Consider the following 18,675-nt stretch of genomic DNA (forward strand, 5'->3'; position numbering starts at 1 on the left):
ATTTCCTCAGCTCAGTACTTCCCAGAGACTACTCTGTAAAAACTCTCATCCTACATAATACGAATTCTGTTTAAAAAAATACAAAGAACTGTATGTACAAATTATTCCCCCTGCTTCCAGGGTCTTAATGTGTATTAACATACAGCCTCTGAAAAGTCCTGCAGCAAAGATATTTGTTTCACCTTCATTTCATGAATTTGTTTAATCATGGAAAATGGATTTGAGGGAAGTTATCTTTTTATTAGCAAGATGCCAATTAACACCGCCATAAACATTATGTAGAACATATCAACATTGTATAAAACATCTGCAGACTTCTGGTCTCATCTCTGCTCTTGTGGGACCATAGAACCAAGTTGTTTATAATAAAATATTCTGTCTCAAATTGCCCAGTGGGAACGAGGTCATGGCTGATCACTCTTTTGCTCAGTGGGATGCATTTCTGGGTGTTGGGAAGCAAGAAGATGGGCCGTGTACCATTTTCCAAATTAGGCTGATGAATGCATCAACCTTTTCCACCTGCCAGTAACACAACAAGAAGTTTTTAAAAGGCTCATGTTTACTGTCTGCCAATACACATGGGGCCATTAGCCAGTTGGCAGGCCTTGTGCAAGCTTCATTTCTGCCAGCTTGTAGTGAGCTGCCCACTCCCTAGCTGAGAGCCACGATCAATGCCCCTTCAGGGCTAAAGGACTGCAGAGGCAAAGGGGGGGAGGAGCAAATGGGTTTGATGAGGGAGGAAGGAGAAAGAGACAAAGCCTGCTCACCTCTGCAGTAGAGTCCTCCCACTCGAAGGTTCATTCCAGTCATCACTGTCTATCTGTTCTCCCAATCTCTTGATAATTTAGATGTGCTTCCAATCGAGAGCTGAGTTGTTTAATAAAGCAAAGACAATCGACTCTTCCCCAGTGTTATAATAGTCTCTCTGTGTGTTTACTTGAGAACAAATGCTGTTATAATTTCTTTGGGGAATCAATATCTTCCAGTGCATATGCACTTCCCTATTGGAGGTTCAGATTGTGTTAGGAGAGAAGGGGAAATTTATTGCCTTGTAAACGCTGGCAGAAGGTAGTAGGTTTAGTGAGAGCTGTAATTAAAGTTTTGCTGATAATAAAAAATGGAGGCAATAAACAATCACACAAATTTTCCAGTCCTCGGCTCTAGAACTGCTAAACCATCACAGGGTCCTGGACACTTGCTGGTCTCTGCACTGTTAACCTTTGAAAGTGAAGGCCCCCAGAGGCTGCCAGCTCCTGGACCCTTGAGACGCCCTCCACGTGCTCACAGGCCCAGCAAGCTACAGGCATTCACTTTTCGATCTGCTCTCTTGAATTTTAGGGCAGCAGGCAGCAGGCCAATCTTTGTTTTATGGACTACTTCCAAGGCTGGCTATTCAAGCCAGAACACTGCCAGGCCAGCAGTCTACACAGGATTTGAGATCGGGGGACACAATCCAGAGGCAAGGATCTGAACTCCAAAAGGAACTGAAGCACCAGGGGAAGTGAACCAGATCCTATCCTTCTTGGAAGCCCCCCAACCCGGCCACCCCCAGAAACCCTGTGTAAGACCACCAGAGCAGCACAGGAGGATTTCCCAGGGATGACTGCTCACCTCTCCACTCCCAACTGAGCACTGGCTGTGCTGTTTCATATCTGTTCTGGGCTTGACAGAAGCAGGGAAACTGCATGGTTGGGTGGCAGTGGGAGTGGAGAGCTCCTAGTACCCACAGGAGGCAAAGCCAATGCTGTCTGTCTGAAGCTTCCACCTACCCCCGCCACTGGGCTGAGGTCTGCACTTCCAAACAGGATACAGTCACAGTCACCTCTCCCTGAGATCTCTTGTCAAAAGAATGTCAGGCTACAGAGGAACGAGGCAATTTCTCTGGCTCACAGCAATAGAGACATCATCAAGGCTTCCTTGGCACTGGACACCAAAGTGAGATCAACCAGCTTGAGGAAAACCAGAGAATATCTCCACTCACAAGTACCACCACACCCCCGCAGACTGAATTCCCCAAGAGGGGGAACTTGGTCTATAATCTCTATAGCCATCCACTCAATAAATACTCACAGAGCACCTGCTACCTGCCACACATTGTATCACCCACCCCCAGAACCACACACTTGAAGAATGAACAAGTTAGCAAACTAACCTCAATATGGGCCAGGAAGTTCCCCCTGAGAATACAAGAGTCTAAGTCCTTCTAGAAATAACATTCTTGATACTGAGCATCTACTATGTGCCAGAGAGTCTACAAAGCCCTTAACAGATGTTCATTCTCTGTTTTCATACTCACAACCACTCCCTGAGAGATAGAGGTGGTGGTGGTCTCTGGCAGCAGAGGATAGTAAGACTCAGGGTGAATCACTGCACCTGGGGTCAATGTCACCCAGCCAGCACAGCACAGGGTGGGGTACAAACCGACAGCATTTGTGCACCAAAGCTCATGTTCTTTCTCTTATGCCGTACTCCCTGTGCCACAAGAGCCCCTCAGCTGCCACCAGGTGTCTTCTACCTCCCAGAGTCTATGGCAGGAGCAAGGGTGGATGGTAGAAGGTACAAAGAGAGGGTCAGATGAGGGTACCTGAGAAGCCCTAGAGGACAGAAAGGCCGCATCCTCAGAGGAGAGCCATAGAGAAGCAGTGAGGGAGCTTAGGTATTTATAGGAAGCAGACCTGGCTGGGACTCCAGCTACTGGCAGCTCCAGATGCTGCGCCTCTCCCTCCTGCCCCATACTCTATCCCCTACCCCTCCTCTCTGGTGTTCCAAGGCCTAGAGCTTGCAGGGTTCTTCAGTGCAGTCCTCTTTCCAGAATGCAGGCTCTACCGAAATAGACACTGGAATGGCCACAGCCCAAGCTCCTCCCTCCCGGGGCCTTGGCTATGAGTCTCCTCCAGCCAGAGCCAGGCACACCTATCCTCTCCAGGGCTGGGCCATGAGCACCAGACATAGCTAGCCACCAGAGAAACAAGGTGACATACGGAAGCTGGCTGTCCCCAGAACATGAGACCCTCCAGTTGCATGGTCCTCTGCCAGGCGGCTCCCCTTGGTGTCAAGGGTAGGCCTGCACCTGTTCTGATGCCTCTCTGCGACCCCTCTCTTCAGAGCCCGCAGAACTTGCACTGACCTGATGTTGCTCATCTCCAAATAGATGAGGGACTTGCCCTGTCTCACATGCGAACCTCAGGATTAGTGCTAGATGCTCCTGGAGAAGGTTCTGCCTGCCCCCCTCCAGACCCAGGAGGAAATCCCAGGCAAGTGCCCACATTTGCCACTTCCCAGCCCTATGGTTCCTCCAAAGAATCCAATGGCCCTAGATGAGGGTTCCAGAGCTCAGGCTGCGGTGGGGACCCTGGGTTGCTGATTATCCAATAAAATTACTGGCAGGCATTAAATCTATCCTCAGTTAACCCAGTGTCTTTAATAATAAAAAAGATTTTTCACTGGGGATAAATACCATGTCTCATTTCCTCACTCTCTCTGGTCTCCTGTCACTGTGCACTTATTAATACGATGGCTAATATACGGCTCCCAATCAGCCACTAAAATGCTGCTGTTATTCCTACTAATTCGACAATAAAATGTGGCTATACCAGGCCATAAAAAGTGGATTGTCATGTGACTGGGGGCTCTGCGGGAAGTGATCCATGAGGCCTAGTGGTCCAGAACTGGCCACCGGAACCCAGCTACCGTGGCCACAGTGCACCTCACACCTGAGCCACAGCCCCTCCCTGCAAACCCTCACTGCCCAGGGCCCAGATGCCACCCACAACCCAGACATGAGCTTTGCCTGCTGTATTTGTTTTCTGCTAATGGGTAACAAAGGACCACAGACTTGGCAGTTAAACAATACCTACCAATGACCTCACACTTCTGGAGGTCAGAAGTCTAGGAACTTCTGAGAGTCTGAAATCTCAGCTTAGCATCTCAAGAGGCCAAGATCAACCTGTCAGCTGGGATGTATCCTAGCTGGAGGCCTGACTGGGGGAAAATCCATTTCCAAACTCATCCAGGTTGTTGGCAGAACTCAGTGCCTTGCACATCGGGACTGACATCCCCATTTCCTTCCTGGCTATCAACTAGGGATCATGTGCCAGGGTTGCCTTCAGGTCCTAGCCACCTGGCCCTCTCCACCAAAGGGCAGCTTACCCCTTCAGAGCCCATAGGAAACACTGTCTCCAGTCTGCTGCTTCAGAGAATCACACCATGTAACATCATCACTGGAGTGCTGTCCAGCATGTTTACAAATTCCACTTACACACAAGGAGAGGGCATTACACCAGGCGGTGCAGTCCCCCCCCACACACACACACCTGCCTCTGTGTATAGACAATGGGTCGGTACCCACTCCCCTTCTCCTACATGCCCTGGAGGGCTGCTAGCTCTTCCCTAAGCCCAAGCCTCCACTCCTGGCCAAATGGAGAAGCAGGTCCGTAAGCATCTGGCTCTGGCACTGAGAAACGTGCAAGGGAGGGAGGAGCACAGGAGCAGCCCCTCACGGGTGAGCACAGTGCAGAGCAGACTCTTGTCTGAACGGCAGGGATTCACAGCCAACCCAGAGGGTGTGATTTTCAGCTTCTCAGAAGCTCCCCTCCCTTTCATCTGCCCTCCCCCAGTTAAAGCAAACCCCATTGCCCACTGGGCTATTCCCTCATACTGGTTCTGGACACCCAGCTAGGGGTGGGAGGGAGGACCACACCAGAAGTGGGGGAGCAAAGCACACGCAGACCCCCAAGGCACCACCAACGCAGGGACTCAGCAGGGGATCTGCCTCTGTGAACCTCCCAGCCTGGAGCTGCTGCCCAGGGGCCCTGAGGCCTAAGGAATGGGCCCTGCTCTGCCTCCCGGTGTTTTCAAGGCCCAGGTAGGAATTCACCAAACCGGCTCTGTTTTAAGGGTGAGGTCTATATGGAAATAGACCCATGAGCACTGAACCACAACAGCCAGCCGTGAGCGGCCCCCCCTTCCAGCTAACACCCACTCTGCTGCTGTAGCCTCCCAGCGCCCCTGCACAGATGCGTCCACCCTCCGGGGCTTCTCCACCCCTCCACCCTCCCATATCCCTCCCAAACCTTTGCTCTCATGTTGCCCTCAGCCAGGGACACCTTCCCTCTTTCCCTCCTGTTCTGCTCACCTTCTTACTGATCCTTCCAGTCATGGTCTCATCCTGGGTTTACGGGAAACCCTCTGCAAATTCTTCAATACCCCCCACACCCCCAACCATGAAGAGGCGGGAACACATACCCCCCTCCCTGGTCTTAGCGACTCACACCCAGTGAAGACAGTCCAGCAGAAGTGATGCTCACTTGCTCCCCAGGCTAAATCAGAAAAGACAATGCATCTCGACCTGACTTTCTCGGGTCCACCCTTCTCTCCATGCAGCTGCCAAGCGTGGGACAGCCCTGGTTGTGGAGACAGGCCACTGTCTCCACTGACATCCTGGCTGGTAGGAAAACCTCCAACACCAGCCAGGTAAGTGAGGCAGCCTTCCAGGCATTGACTCCCCACCAGCCACCACCTGCCATAGGCAACCAACCACACGGGAGGCCCAGAACAAGAACCCACAAATGAGCCCAGTCCACCCCCAAGAACCAGGAAAGATGATAATAGAAGATGACTGTAGTTTTACAGCATGGAGTGTGGGTGGTTTGTTATTGATAACCAGAACAGAGCGCAAGGAGGCTTCCGGTGATGCCTCTTTCTCTCCTTCACGCTCAGCCCTTGGCTGGGCTGCCTGCCTCCCTCTGAGCTCCTAAAGGGTTCTGCATAGCACAATGGTTAAGAGTGCAGCCTCTGGAATCACACCCTTGAGCTCAACACCCTCTTCCATCACCCACCGGCTGGGTGACCTCTGGCAAGTTCCTTTTCTTCTCTGAGCCTCAGCCTCCTCGTTTATAAAACGTAAAAGGTCATCAGACAGCCTGGCCCTGCACATCCATGGGGCCAGGGATTGCCAACCCCATGGGCCCAAATGTTACAAGGGAAGGCAAAGGCAGGAGGGTGACCAAAAAGACCCTTCCTGCTTGAGGACACCGAGTCATGACATTTAGGGGAGGGCTGTCCCTCCCCCATCAAGGAGAGACAGAATGAGGTCTTCAACACCATCCCCAAAAGGAAAGACCAAGCCACCTTTAAAGAATGACCAAGGTCATATGGTGAAGCTCTGTGTAGACACAGAAAAAGGGGGGTGAATTATTAATGCCTGGGCTGAGGAAACAGGCTTGAGTGCCACCATATTTCTCTTCCCATTGGATGCTCATCTTACAGAAAATATAAGTGAGACCAAGACCTGATCACTAAGAAGAAAAATGTGGATTTCCTCCAGCACTTTCTGGCTAATCAATTCTTGTCTACTGGTCATGGCAGCTGTCAGTGGCCAAGTCCACCAGGGAGGAGTCTGCCTGGGTTTGGGACACCCCCCAGTCCCACACTGGCTGGAGGCCCCAAATTCAGACTGGGATGCTTGCTCCAGCGAGCACGACCCACAGGGTCAGCCTTTCTGCAACCTGCTCCAGACCCTAATGTTGGTGTCAGTGTCATTACCACACTCCTGTCCAGCGGGGCTGTGGTCTTCTCTCGAGATCCTTCCCCTCCCACCACCCACTGCACCACAGCCCACCCTCTCCCCAACATCTAGTCCAACTGCAGTGGCGAAATATCAAACACTTGCTAAATGCAGTGAAAGTCCAGACTAGGAACCTCAGCTCTACTGCTTGCCAACAACATCTAAAAGATGATCTGAAGCTTTTCACTTCCCTGCAAAACATAAAACTGGTGAGAATCTTCATGCAATAATGCCCAGCAACCCAGGGTAGGGCATGAGCCCTCCAAGGGGCTCTAACAGGGGCATCTCTACCCTCACACAGAGTGGCCTGGGGGCTGGATAGGCAGGTAGCAGCTCTACCTCCACTCCAAAACCACCAGGAAGGAAGGATCTGGCCTTTTGCTGTCAATGTGAATCGAGGAAATGCTGGCAGATAAAATTAGTGCTGCCCACCCATCCCAAGCTGTCATAGGAGCTATTCTGAGGTGCTTGCTGCTAGGTTCATCTTCACATCCTTTGCTCTGACTTTTTCCAGTGCTTTGAGAAGTCACCAGCAAGGCAGGCCCTGGTGGTTATTCTGTATCCTGAATCTCTGAGGCCCAATAGGGACCTGGGAGAGATGGGGATGGGGGGATACTTTGCAGAGTTCAGGGTACATTGGGGGCACAAAATTTGAAATACCAGCCTACGCCTGGCAAACCACTGAATGGCACATACGCTCTCAGTTACCAACATTTTAAGATTTTAAAACTAAAGAAGAAACAGGCAAAGCCAAGCTAAGAGACCTGACAATATAACCCAACAAATCCCTAAGCCAGGACCTGAGCTTTCCAATACTTGTTAGCTGCCACGCTAACAGAACCATGTGGGCCAACCGCTTGGCCCTGGCTCCCCCTTTGGGGCACTAAAGGGCATAGTGCCTGGCCCAGCTGCACGCATGGCTCAAGGGCCTGGCTCTCCCAGGGGCCAGTGAACCTGCTACCAGTGTCTCAGGGGCTTCCAGACACCAAGCCAAGGGACTATCTCGTCATACCCCACAGAGCTTCACAATCTCCACATCTGAGAAAGTGCCCAGAAGTCCTCCGAACCCCAGCCAGGAAGCAAGCCCACTCCTGGCTACAAATCTGAGACCCGTCATCACAGCCAATGATCCCCCGATGAGGGTTCTCACAGGAGAGACAGTTTGAGGTCCCTGAAGGCCCCCCTATATCACCTTTTGGTTGAGTCCTCCTTGCTGGGAGATACCTACCATTTGTTCCCAAACTATTTTGTCTCCTAATTAGTCCCAAGGATCTAAGTATAAGGATCACTGTCACCCCCCACCCCACCAGCCTGAGACAACCCCATCACCAGGCAGACTCTGAGGCCAGCAGCCCCTCACTGTCCCTTCACAGTTCTTTGAGCAGCATGGGTCTGGGCACATCCCCACCTTAGAACATTTCTCTCAAGGTAGCAGATCAGCCCATGACAGACTTTATGCCCCATGCTTCTCTGCTGGAGGAAGAAAGTATCAGCAAGACAACCTCGACTCATCCTTCAGAGCTCAGTCTAGGTACCACTTCCTCCAGGGAGCCTTCCCTGACCTGGTCAGGTACCTCTCCTCAGAGCTCAACCTATACCCCATATTTCCCCCATCCTAGGATTTACTACCCCACTGTATGGCCAATGACTGGTCCAGTTGGTACTCCACTAAGTGTGACCCACAGAATGAGTGTGCTTTTTAACAAATCCAGCCAAGCACATGGCCTGGGGCACTCACATGCACAAATACTCAAACTCTGTAAACATAACCTCCTGAGTCATTACCACAAAGATCCTGCTGAGAGATTCTTTGAAGTTCAGAGAAATGCTAGGCCCAGCTCCCTTGATGGGGGCCAAGAGGCAGAGACAGACCCCCTGCTGGTGCCATCTCCTTACCCTCCCTGCCCCAACCCTAAGAAACACACCGCTTAGGAGGAAAACAAGCCAACAAAGACAGCAGCTGCCTCCCTCGACAGCCAGACCTCCAGAGAGTTTAAATGGAATTAAAATAATCTCACTTTGTTGCCCTAACCGCAGATAGACAGTCAGGAGAGAACAGCCCACTAACTGCCTCTTTGAAGAGGCAAAGACTCTTGTACCCAAAAGCTATTTGTCCTCCATAAATGGGATTTCAGAAACAGAGCTGAAAGAGGAGACGAAGGCCTCAAGAGCCTAAGCTTGTATTATACATTAGACAGATATTTAAAAATAAATAGTGATTAAAAGGAGAGCCACAAATGACAGCAGAGAGCTCCAGACCCTCCAAGGCCTTCATGCAAATGCCTTGCTGTGCCCTCTGCATTGGGAATCTGGGCCAAACTGTAATCGTTTCTCTGATTTTTAAAAAAACTGTTGCCACCCAGCTGCTTTGAGGAGCTAGGCTCAGTTCCAGGGGTATGACTGCATCCAAGGAGGGGAGGCCTCTACGCAGGTGCCCCCCAGCCAACCCTCAGTGTCACCCTCTCCTGAAGGCCGGTGCACATGCTCATGACTCTCAGCCTCAGCATCCAGCTGAGGGGTTCCCCTTCTGCCATCCTCCCACTAAGGCTAAGGTGGTGCTCCCTTCCACAACACTCATCCCAACCTGTGCGGAAGCCTGTCTCCCCACCATGCTGTGACCTCCAGCAGGTCAGGAGCCCTGCCCAGTGCTGGGTAAGCTGTCAGTAAGCCTTACTGATGGGCTGTCAGCCTGAGAAACATGCTCTAAGAGGTAAGCCAAGGAGGCCAGAGCCCAAGCCAATAGACATCTGCCTTAGTCAGCCAACATCTGGTTTGTTAGTCACTGTTGCTAATATTACTATTGTCAATGTCCTCGTCGTTGGCATTAGCATCAGTGAGGCCTGGAACTCCAGCCCTTAGCTAAAGCTCAATCTCCAAGAATACCCCCTACTGCCCATCACCCCCATCTTCCCCCGCAATCCAAAAAAGAATACACTCAGCTTTTCCTTGATGCTCTATTTCAGAGAAAATGAACTTAGGTCCTTTGTTCCTTAACTGAGGTCCATACTTTACTCAGATTTTATTAGTTTTCATCTGATGTCCTTCTCCCGTTCCAGAATCACAACCCAGATATCTCATGACATTTAGCCACTTCCTTAGTCTCTCAGCTAAGAGTTTCTTTGGATTTCCTGGTTGTTGGCAGCCTTCACAGGTTTGAGGGGTATTAGTCAGGGATTTTGTAGGATGCCTCACTACAGGAACATATCCGAAGTTCTTCTCATGATCAGACAGAAGCGGTGGGTTTGAGGGAGGTAAAGGGTGCTTCTCACAGGCAGGGTACACACCGTCAACATGCTTCATCGCCAGTGATGGTGACCTTGGTCACCTGGCTAAGATGGTGTTTGTCAGGTTTCTCTTGATCTTTCCAGTGAAATCCTCCCTGGTCCCCTAAAAGACCAAGTCAAAAAATCTCCTAGAAGCCTCCCCAGATTACATAGACACACACCGAGTTCCACTCAGTACTTAGCATACCTCTAAGTATTTCCAGTGTCCATGAACCTGCCTCCTCTTTTTCAATGAAGGCTCTGTGGGGCTGTGACCTGAGGCCCAGCAGCATCTAGTCGAGAATAAAAAGAAAAAGAAATGACCACTTATTTAGCATTTACTGAGTACCAACTCCATACTCAGAAACAAGTACCACAAGTAACCAGCAGAGCTGCGATCCTGCCGTCGGCTCTGCAATCTATCCCTTGGTTCCTCTGCTATACTCCCTTCGTGTGAGTCTTCAAAGGCTGTAAGTGTGTCCTCCACACCTGGTCAAGGACAAGCTGCTGCAGCGAAGACAGAGACATTAGGTGCACCAGTGGAGGCCTGAGGTCTTCAGCAATAGCACCAAAGGTGTGCCCCTGGCCCGCCTGACCTCCACCCAACTCTGTCCCACTCCAGAGCAAGTGTGAGCCTCGCCACCAGCCAGCCCCTATCCCCACGAGGCGTCTGTAACCACTAAGTCTTCCGTTTCTGATGTCCAGAGATGGGGAAGCACAGCTGTGCGCCCAACATGCTGCATCAGCGAGAAGCCAAATGATATATGTGGAGCTGGAACATCTCCCGTAAATTTTGTTTTATTAAATTTTAAACTTTAATAAAACAATGACACATCTCAAGTGCCAGCCCTGGGCTCCCCCATCCCCACCACCCTGCCATGCTTGGGCTCACCCTCTCTCTGGCAGGGTCTTTAGAGCATCAGACGTTTTCTTGGGGTGTTGACACCTGACACTCGGGGCCGTGGGCAGGGGTAGCAGAGCACAGGGATGGGTTGGCAGGGGGTGGCTTTACAGTTCCAGGCTGGGCCCAGGCTGAGCACTATCCGGGCAAGGATAAGGAATCAGGAGGCTCCTTGTCCTGCAAGACAGGAGAGGAGCCAGCAGTGTCAGCTGTGGCTGGGGGGTGAGGCTCTAATCCCTCAGCACAGAGTTAACAATGGCATTAAGGACTAGGACCCCCCAGTTCTCAAGCTAAGGCCCAGACAAGACAGGGCACTAGGGACATATATAGGTGACTTATCACTGGCCATGCCTTCCATAGCAATGCTCAGGAATGGGCACCCATTCCCCAAGCTACTGCCAAAGCACCTCTCTCTGCTCCTTCCCTCACCCCACTACCAGCCCCAGACCCAGTAGCCAGTCTATCAAATGAGCTATATCTTGGAGCTACCCCTAATAAAGGCACTCACAAACTCACAAACCTCCCAAGGGTCTCCTCTTCCTCGGTCCGATGACCAAACTTGCTAGAATAGCACTCAAGGTTCCCCATTATCCTCTCAGGGGACTCCTCTGATGCCCCAGCTTTATCTCTGCCCTTCACTCCCCCTGGCTCCAGCCCTGAATCTCTCCCCACTCCTGCTCCCCTTACCACCTCCAAGTCTTCTCTCTTGCTAGTCCCCAACCTGGAACACTTTCAGAAGGTCTCCCTGTCAAATCCTATAGAACCCAGAAGTGCTTCCTCAGCCTTCAAGCCTTCCCTGACTCAAAGTTCCTGCCCACCCTGAAGCACCTCTCCTAAGGCCCTCCTTACCCTCTGCTAGCAGCCTAGGTAGTCATGGACATCTTCTTTGCTAACCAGCCCACTCCTGGCCATTAGGGACAGTCTCTTCATGTGTGCAACCCCACAGCAAATCTCATGGTGCCTCGGTGGTAAAAGGCACCAGGGACATGTGACAGGGGTAGGGAGACAGGTCACAGGGAGCCAAGGTCAGGTTCCATGAGCAGAGCCTAAGAGCCACCTTCTGTAATCAGACAGAGACAGGACCCCAGAGCAATCTCCACCTTGTCTCCCTCAGCCACACCAGAATAGCAGACTGTTCCTCCTACGCCCCTTCTCCCCATCTTCCTTCACATCCAAACAAGTCAGTGAACAAAGTAATCAAAGACCCCAAACCCACTTGGTCAAGACACTCTCCAAGCTTCCCTTCTCCTAGCCTGGCCACCTCCACTTGAGCTCTGGTCTGGGGAGATGTCACACAAGTCCCCACACCAGCTCATTGCAGCCGAAGGAGAGAGCAGAGGGGTCCCCCACTCAGGGCAGGAACCGCGGCCTCCCAGGTCCTGGGAGCACTGGCCTCGCGAAGCTGGCACCCTACTCCCCAGACCCACTGCTCGCCACTCACTGGATTGCATGGCTTCTGAAATCAGACTTGCGCAGAACTGCTGTAGGAAGAACACCCCAAAGCAAACGGGGGACCCGAGTGCAGGCTGAGCTGCCCGTGTCAGAAGCCCACCAAGTCTCCTAGCACCCCGCCCCTCACGTCCCAGCCCCTCAGCCACTACTGGTACTGCAACCTTTGGAAAGGTCAAACCCCAAGCCTCTGTCAAGGATGAGCTCCAGCCATCATCACTTTTTTTTCCAACCCAGAAATCTTATCAGGAGGATGGGAGGGAAGAGAGGGAGAGATCTGCTGTCTCAGAACTAATCCCTCGTCCCTCCAGCCAGCGGGCCCTCCATCAACCTGCTAAAGCTTTCCCTGTGGAGCAGCCTCCAGGTCCCAGGCAAACAAAGCAGCCCGTGCATTCTCCTTGAAGGACTCGGGCATTCTAGGATTTGGCATCAGATCTCAAGGGACCCCAGGAATGTTAGCCTTTGCAGCCTCAGCTTCGGCCCACTCCACCCCCACCCGCCCCAACCAAGCCCAGCAGTGTTCTTCGATTCCCCCGTGCCCTTCAAGGAGAAATGTTTCCTTCAAATGAAAAAAGGTTTCTCTAGTGTTTTCTGCACCGAAGGGTGAAGATGCTTTGCACGGAGGAGACAAGGGGGGCAAATGGTTCAATTAGGTTGAAGACAAAAACCCACAAAACCCCTTTCATAATTGGAAGTAATGAACTAAAAAAAAAAAAAAAATTTTTTTAAGTAATGAATAAAAAAAAAAAAAAAAAAAACCAGCACAGCCCCTTCGGCATCTGATGAGATGTCACTGAAACTCGTTTGAGTGCTGTCTCTCGGGGCTTCTTCCACAGGGCATTGTGAGGAGTCAAGGCCCAAGCGAGGGAGAGGCTAATAGTCCTGACTCCCTCCTGATCAGCCTCACCTGGAAGAGGATTCCGGGCTCAGATGCCTTCCTGACCACCAAGGCCCTCCCCAGGATCAGCAGAGACCCAATCAGGGCTGGTCTCCATGCCCTCCTCCGTGCACACACATGCACACACATGCACACGCACACACATGCTCATGCCAGGCTTGGGAGTTCACTGCACTGGCCACAGAGCCCCTCCCTGCCAGAACTTTCTCTGAGCCAGTCAGGGTCTTTTGATCCACTAACAGGAGGTCAATGGCCCTATCCCAGCCTTAGAATGCCCTGTCAGGCCCTTGACATCCTGGGCACTTAGAAAAAATTCACAAACTCACTCCTTCAATCCTGACCTGCTTCCCCTTCTAAGCACCCATGGAGCCATCACCCAGCACAACCAAAAAGAACCTTCCAGCATCTTCTGCCCCAGTCAACTAACTGTTCCTCCCGACTCCTCTTGTCTTCTTTTCATTGTTTTTATTACAAGAGTAATGGATGCTCATTATGGAAAATTCAGAAAATATAGATAAGCAATAAGAAGAAAATGAAAATATCTCATAACATCACCACTCAGAAATTACATTAACATTTTGGTTTATGGCCTTCCACACATTTTTCTGTGCATATAAAGAGAGGCTTTGTTTTGGGAGGGCTTATTCCCCAAGCAAAACTAGCATCAGATGTGTTCCTATCACAGTGCGTTCTGGCTCACACAGACTCTGAATTTCTGCCTCCCTCTTCCCCAAAACCCGCTCTGGGCACTCGCTGAAATCGTGGCATCTGTCCTTTCATCTGTCCCTTTCTCTTCACTGCCATGGTCGTGTCCAGGCCTCCATCCTTGTATTCTCACGAGCTTCCCCACTGCTCCCAGCCTCCGAGGGACAGAGACATGAAGAAATTCACTGATTTTGCCCACCATCTGTTTACACGGTGGCTATATCTGAGCAGAGTTCACAGCGAACGTCAGCGGATGCGTCAGTCCCAGGGACGGATTAGTGATGGTACATTCCCACAATGGAACAGTATGCAGCTGTGAAGGAGTGATGCCATGGACACGTGTTGAGGACATGGAGAATTGTTTAAAAAGCAGTATACAAAGCAATATTTATAGTAAAATCTCAACTTTATTAAATGGTGCATTTATCAGTATGCACCTAATCCTGTAACGATGAAGTGACACACACCAGTAAGTTAATACTAATCTCTGGGTAATTTTAGACGTCCCATTGTTTTCCTGGGTTTTCCAATACCTTCATATAGTGAAGATTTGCACTTAGGGTAATTTCTATTTTAAGAAATACAAAAGCTATGAAAGGGTTTTTAAGGGCCTAGAGCACGTGTCTCCCATTTTATCACGCATCAGTATCACCAAGAGGGCTTGCTAAGTCACAGAATGCTCAGCCCCATCCCCAAAGTTTCTGATCCAGAAGGTATGGGATGGGAGGGCTGAGAATTTTCATTTCTGACAAGTTCCAACTAATGTTGCTGCTGGTCCAGAGACCACACTTTGATAACCACTGGCCTAAAAGTTCCCAACAAATGACATTAAGGAAGAAGGCATCAAGGCATCGGTGCTGAATCAATGAGGAAGAAGTCCCCTCCCTACTGTGGGAAGATGTGACCTTCTAGAGATCCCTGAGCTTTGTTCCCTTTGTTCCTCTCTCTTGTCCTCCCAAAAGGAAATGGGAAGGACATACCTGAGATGTCTAACAAACACCACCACAGGGCCTTGTATCCTCTTCCTCCCCAGGACAAGCCCTTCATGGCTCACTAGCCCCACAACACTGCCCCCTCCTCCCACCCCGCTGAGGCATCCACAGACGTGGTACCAGACAGACGAAGGGCTGGTGGAGAGGCAAGCTTCTGTGGCCCCAGGGGAAGCTCACACAGAGAGCTCACCAAACAGAAACAGAGGTCCATGCGCAGTCCCCCCATCACAGCAAACCCTTCACTCGGTGGCCCCATGTTGCCAGGACTCCTTTCTTTCTTTGAACCTTCCTGCTTTTCATTCTCCATTCATTCAAAGAGGCATCCACCTGGCACTCGGCTCCCCATCTCATCCAGCAGGACAGACAGACAATAAACCAAACACGGCAGTACATGGTGGTCCATGCTAGGTCTCAGGTATCCTTGAGGGCCAAGGGCACCCTAAGGAGAGACCTTAATATGAGATGTGAAGGTGGCAGGAGTGTTTAATAACACAGGAAGGAATAGTTACACACTCCTGGCTGCTGAGAAACATGACAGCTTGAAGGTTAAGAACATGGGCTCTGAGCTCAGAGCTGGATTCCAATCCCAGCTCTAGCTTCTACAAGCTTAACCTCTCTGGACTTTAGTTATCCCATCTGCAAAGTGGGGATGGTAGGCAGTTTCTAAAAGGGTCGCCAATGATCTCTATCTCTTGATTTCACACCCCTGTGAGATCCCCTCTCCTTGAGTGTGGCTGATCTCATTCCTGGCTTCGAATGAACAGAATACAGTGGAAGTGATAGAATGTCCCTTCTGAGACTAAGTGAGAGAAAGACCAAGGCTTCCATCTTGGGTTCTCACTCACCTCTCTGCCTCCCCCACCCCACCTTTTCTCTCCCTCCGTCCCATTCTCTCATCCCTTACTCTGGGGAGAAAGAAGCTGCCATGCTGTGAACAACCCTCACAGAGGGCTACTGGAGAATATGGAGAATGAACTGGAGCCTCCAGCCAACAATAGAGAGCCTGGGGGCCGCCAATCATCACATGAGTGAGCTGGGATATGGATTCGCCCCCCAGTCAAGCCTTGCAATGACCAGAGCCCAGTGGACACCTTGACAGCAGGTGACGAGAGTTTCATGACAGATCCTGAGCCAGAACAACAAGCTAAGCTTTTCCCAGAATCCTGACTCACAGAAACTGGGAGATAATAAATGTTTGGGCTTTGAACTGTAATTTGTTGGGTAGCAGTGGATAACTAAAATGGTGTGGATGGCAATGGTTTCTGACCATGGGCTTGACATGATGACTAAATAGTCTAATGCAAGAAGAGCTCTTGCTACAGAGCATGGCGCGTAGTAAGTGCTTCCAGATGCTACCAACAGTAATTATAGTAACAAATATCTGCCCCCAAAGGACTAGATGTGGGGGTGTTATTTTTGAGACACAGCAAGATGCAGGGAGACAGTCAAAGGTATATATGTATTAGTTTCCCGTTGCTGCTGTAACAAATTACCATCAATTTAGTGGCTTCAAACAACGCAAGTTTATTACCTTATACTTCGGCAAGTCAGAAGTGCAAAACGGATTACACAAGGCTAAGAGCTAAGTGTTAGCAGAACTGTGCTCCTTCTGGAGGCCCTAGACAACCATTCCTTGCCCTCTCCAGCTCCTGGAGGCTGCCTATATTCCTTGGCTCATGGTGGCATCACCCCAAACCCTGCTTCTACTAGCATGCCTCCTTCTCTGACTCTGAACCCCCCGCTGTCTCTTAAGGGACCTTCGTGATTTCCTTGGGTCCACCTGGATAATATACTTCAACTTCCCTGCCTTGAACCACCTGAATCACTTCCGCAATGTTCCTTGCTGGGTGGGAGAATGTGCTCCAGCCCCCCTGGGATGAGAACGAGGATATCTTGGGGGGCTATACTCCAACCTACGGCAGTGGGGTTCCCCTTATTCTCTGCACTCCTCATCTCCAGGCAGAGCGTCCCTGGCCGCATCAGTGGTCACTCCTAGCAAGGATTTCACCACCTCCTCCTCTCCATACCCTCCATATCCCCATCACCTGATTCTTTAAAAATCACGTCGAGATGGAAAACCTTGACACCATATTCCTACAGGGCTGAATTTAATAAGTGAAAACTTTGGTTCTCACACATTTCACAACACTTCGGGAAAACAAACATCTCCTCCCCTCCCCTGCTAACACCGTTATCAGCATGAAAACTCCCGCTTCCTATTTCAGTTGCTGCAAAGTTGCTCACATGAGAAAAGGTAAATTATTCAGTGCAGCGCTTAAATGGCATTTAATATTTGATCAATTAGCATTCTTTGATCCGTGTCCTAACAGTAGGATGTCCCTGGCTCTGTAGCTGGATGTAGGCTTCCTCTTTCGAGAAGGGGGGTGGGTATGTGTGTGCATGCACACAGGTGCGCATGTGCACATAGGGGAAGAGAGGCTCACACACGTGCCCTGCATCTAAAATACATCAGAAGTACAAGCAGCGTGTGCCCCCAGACAGAAGGGGAGGTGGGAGTGAAACGTGGAGGAGGGCAAGAGGTCACAAGGTAGGATACCGCTCTGTGAAGCTCTGCTAGTTGGGTGCCCGCAGGGTTACAGGTGCCCCGGATCATCTGGCATCACTGTCACACCCACATGGCTCTGGGAAGCACCATGCCTGGCACTCAGCACAAAAGCAGCATCTGCTCAAACCATCACACAATCCAGACTTGGTGGCTTCAGTGGAACCTCCCCTTCCAGGGCCCCTGTGGGTTTGGACTCAGTTTCAGGCCTTGCCCTCCACCTCCAGCCGAGCAGGGACTGTGAAAGAGTTTAAGTTGGCATGTTGAGTACTCTTTTTCCTAAAAGGGGAATTAATCAATCCCCCTCACACGCATGGTCTTCCTCTCGCCAGTTGGTCACTTGCAGGAACTGGACTCTGAGATTTTTTATTTCGGAGTGGAAATATTACAAAAAGAGAAATGCTGCCTCCTGACTCATTAGGGAGAAGCCTGCACATGACACAGACACATGCTCGCACACACATGCATAGACACACGCACATACCTACACACACACTTCAGGCATCTCTCCAGCCAATCACAGCCCACTCTGGGAGCTGAGCATTGGTACCTTCATAGGCACCCCAGCTTCAGCTCAATGCTCCTGGAATGTAAAGAGGAACATTGGAGGAAGAAGAGGTTCTGACCACATGCAACCTGAGGCTAAATCATGTTTCAACCCCCTCCTCCTCCCCTAATTTCTGAACAATGCTTCGGGCCAGGTGTGCTGCCTAACAAATCAAAGTGGTACTTTTACATCAGAACAAGACTTTAAGTTTCCATGCCTCTCCCACTGTGATTTTTGTGGCTCCATTCTGTTATCCCAAACTGCGAAAGAACCAAGGCTTTTGTTGATTGGGTTTTATCAGCCTCATCAGCTACCTCCTGCATCTATCATTGATGGAGATAAATGACACTATTTTTTCTTCAAAAAAAAAAAAAAAAAAACCTACGCCTAATGAAGTCTCTTTCATGCCACAATCTCAGCAGTAGAGATAAATGAGAAACAATTTCTTAGTATCCATTATTTTAAATTACAGATATCAACTCTGATGCTGTTTTCAAGGTTTATTGAATTTTCATAGATGATCACCAGCTTCTACATTCTACACGCGTAATAGAAACCTGAACTCAAAGACGTTGTGTGGCCTCCTTTTAAAGCCTCAGTGAGGAGGGCTCCATCCCCCAGTCTCCCCAGGAAACCTTCCAGAAAGCTCCAGGCTCTGTTGGTCAGACTCCAAGAGAAAAGGGGAGAAAAGAAAAGAAATTAGCAGAAGTAGGAGAAGAGGAGAGGAAACATCAAAAGGAGCTCGTGGCCGTGTATCTGCTTTCCTCAGCTGAACAGAGAGCCCTGCACGGA

The 18,675-nt window shown here is 50.4% G+C and overlaps 1 long non-coding RNA gene across 1 annotated transcript in view; it reads right to left on the minus strand.

The window, feature by feature from the left end:
• Positions 1-10,123, minus strand: part of LOC125752153 (uncharacterized) — a 63,903-nt gene extending 53,780 nt beyond the window's left edge. Inside the window, exon 1 of the long non-coding RNA XR_007400950.1 lies at positions 10,037-10,123. This is a non-coding gene — a long non-coding RNA (uncharacterized LOC125752153). The remainder of the gene's footprint in view (positions 1-10,036) is intronic.
• Positions 10,124-18,675: the final 8,552 nt, after the last annotated feature.

Source organism: Canis lupus, chromosome 11, assembly GCF_003254725.2.
Source record: "Canis lupus dingo isolate Sandy chromosome 11, ASM325472v2, whole genome shotgun sequence".
NCBI lineage: Eukaryota > Metazoa > Chordata > Mammalia > Carnivora > Canidae > Canis > Canis lupus.